At 50.3% G+C, this 2,919-nt stretch overlaps 1 pseudogene; it reads left to right on the top strand.

Moving 5' to 3' along the window:
- The first annotated feature begins 498 nt into the window (after positions 1-498).
- On the top strand, positions 499-2,467 carry LOC144238571 (phospholipid phosphatase 2 pseudogene; annotated as a pseudogene).
- Positions 2,468-2,919: the final 452 nt, after the last annotated feature.

The raw sequence follows: 2,919 nt of genomic DNA, 5'->3' as shown, positions 1-2,919 counted from the left end.
TTTTAGATCACTGATCTGTTCTTCTGCATACTTCTAATCTGCCTTGGATTCCCTCTAGTATATTTTTCATTTTAGTTATTATATTCTTCAGCTCTGATTAGTTCTTTTTTTATATTTTCTATCTCTTTTTTTAGTATCTCACTGAATTCATCTACTCTTCTCCCAAGTTTAGTGAACATTTTTATGACCATTACTTTGAATTTGTTTCATTTAGGTTTTTGTTGTTGTTGTTTGTGGGTTGTTTTGTTTTGTTTTCCATGAGTTTTGGTCTTCTTTTTTTCATTTGGAACATATTCTTCTGTCTCTTCATTTTGTCTGACTTGTAGTGTTTATGTCTATGTACCAGGCAGGTTGGCTATGTTTCTTGGTCTTGAAGGTAGTGGCCTTACCTAAGAGTCTGGTGGAGTCCAGAAGCCTAGTCCTCCCAGTCAACAGAAGGAAGCATTCCAGGAGTGTTTCCTATGTGGGCTGCATGAGCCCTCCTGTTGTGGTGGGGCCATGATTGCTGCAGACACGCTGGTGGGCAGGGTTGGCCCTGGCCTGGATGGCTTAGAGGCCCAGTTATGGCTGCTGCAGGCATGATGATGGGTGGAGTTAGCCCACGGTATGGTCTGGCCATGAGGCCAAGCCATTCCTGTTGCTCTTCCTCTCTGGGGAAGGTGTCACTTTTGAGGGGGACTGATCCCGGCCAAGTCTGCCTGTTGGGTGTGGCAGGATGGGAGCCTCTTTGGAAGGGTACCTGCAGTGGGCATGTTGAGCAGGACAGGTCCACAGAGGATGCCAGGGCAGGGCTTGTGGTGCTAACAAGGTGGATGGAGAGTGTCAGAATTGGTGCCCACCAGTGTCTGGCCGGATAGGCTTGAAGGAGGGCAAGAAAAATGGTGGCCACCAGTGCTTCCATACTCATAGAAAGTTCCTCCACATCCCTGCCCCTCTGGTGCATGCCCTGTAATTAGTCCATCTTCTTCATGTATGGCCCAGGCACTTTTGAAACAGTTTTCTCTGTGCAAAATCTTGGAGCAAGTGAGATTGTGTGTGAACCCATTAAGAGTGGCAACTTGGTTTTTACAGCTCTCCAGCTATCCCACAGCTAACCCTGCTGATTTTCAAAGCCAGATGGTATGGCGGCTAGTCTTCCCAGTGCAAAAACCCAGAGTGGGGAGTGCTTGATGGCCCTCAGGGAGGACCCCCACCCTTGTGATATCCCTTTGGCTTGTGGGTCATTGTGCCAGGGGTTCCGTGTCTCTGCCCATGCTATTCTTCTCAATGTAGCTTGTCTTTTTCTCTTTAGCTGTGTAACGGCTGTTCTAATTGTCTTCAGGCGTTCTCTCAGAGGAAGGCATCTGTGTGAAGTTGTATCCTTGGTGTGTCTGTAGGAGGAGGTGGCTCAGGATCTTCCTCCTCTGCCATCTTCTGAAGCGAGTTTATCTTTTCTCCCACAGTATAGCTAGTATGCACCTAACACATTGCCTGGCACATACTTTCAATAGAAATACATGTGTAATGAATGAGTATGGTTTGTTCATTGTTCTACAGATATCCAAGTTTTAAATTCCATTTGGTTTTATATATGTATAAAGCATATACTACTGGCTCAGTGTTGATGTGACCCTGTGGCCAGGTCAGGGTGCTACAGGAAGCACTGGGACTGGCGTTGGGGGTCGCGGAGGTGGCATGGAGTGGAGCCTCTCTGCCTTTTGCCATCCTGACTTTTGTGAATGCCCCATATAAGCATGGCTTCCCTGTAGAGAGGACTCCATCTAGAACCCCTATGGTTCAGACACCGTCACCCCTGGGTTCATGGCTGGAGGTCACCATCACTGCCACCATCATCCTTGTCTCAACCAAGGAGGCCTGCCTGGGGTATGCAGACCTGCTCTGACTTCAACAGCAGCGTGGCTGCCTTCCACAAGGGGTTGAGGCAGTTCCTGTGTAGGGCCGCAATGAGTCAGTTGCTGACAGACCTGGCCAAGGACACGATAGGCCATCTGTAGCCCAACTTCCTGACTGAGTGTCAACCTGACTTGAGCCACATCAACTGCTCCGTCTATGTGCATGTGGCGAAGATGTGCAGGGGAAGTCCAGTAACGTCACCGAGTCCAGGCTGTCTTTCTCCTCCAGATACTTCTCCTTTGGGATGTTCCTGGTGCTCCACATGCAGGCAGGCACAGCTTGGCCCCAAGTGGGCATGGCTACTGGGGCCCACAGTACCATTCTTCCTGCTGGCCTTTGCACCGTATTTTGGCTACAGTCACATGTCTGACCATAAGCACCACTCGAGTGGCCTCCTGCAACGGATGCTGGTGGCCAGCCTCACCATTTGCTACATTTCTAACTTCTTCCAGGCCTGGCTCCACAGTGCTGCCTGGAGGAGGAGGAGCTGGGACCAAAGTCCAGCCTGTCACTGACCCTGACCCTGAGTGAGGCTGACTGCAACCACCATGGGTACCCTGTCTCCTCCTCCTGACGCAGGTGCCTGTCTGTGTGTCCAGCTAGGGCTCAGGCTGTGCTTTAGTGTGTTCATGGTCCTGGCAGAGCCCTTTCCTGGGGTGGCAATGAGGCACCACCTCCAGGTGGCTCACGCTGGCTGCCGGCGGGGGTTCTACTAACCCCACTCTTGTGCATGGGGCCAGGGGCCTGGGGGTGGACAGGGTAGTTTCAGCATTTGGAAGGAGGACCTTGTCCTCTTATCTCCCTTAGAACCCCCCTATGTTGAATTAGAGGGGACCAAGAGACCCAGATAGATGCTTTCTTTTTGTGAAGTGCAATGTATGTGTATATGAGGAGTTTCAGTAAAATAGAGTGTTTGCTTGACAAATGATGTCAGCCTCTATTCTCTCTCTTGTTTTAAATNTGCAAGTCGGGGGGGGGGGGCACAGAGAGAGGGAGAGAGAGAATCCCAAGCAGGCTCCACGCTCA

This window comes from Crocuta crocuta, unplaced genomic scaffold, assembly GCF_008692635.1.
Source record: "Crocuta crocuta isolate KB4526 unplaced genomic scaffold, BGI_CrCroc_1.0 scaffold830, whole genome shotgun sequence".
In the NCBI taxonomy this organism is placed as follows: domain Eukaryota; kingdom Metazoa; phylum Chordata; class Mammalia; order Carnivora; family Hyaenidae; genus Crocuta; species Crocuta crocuta.
This window is presented reverse-complemented; position numbering and strand designations above follow the sequence as displayed.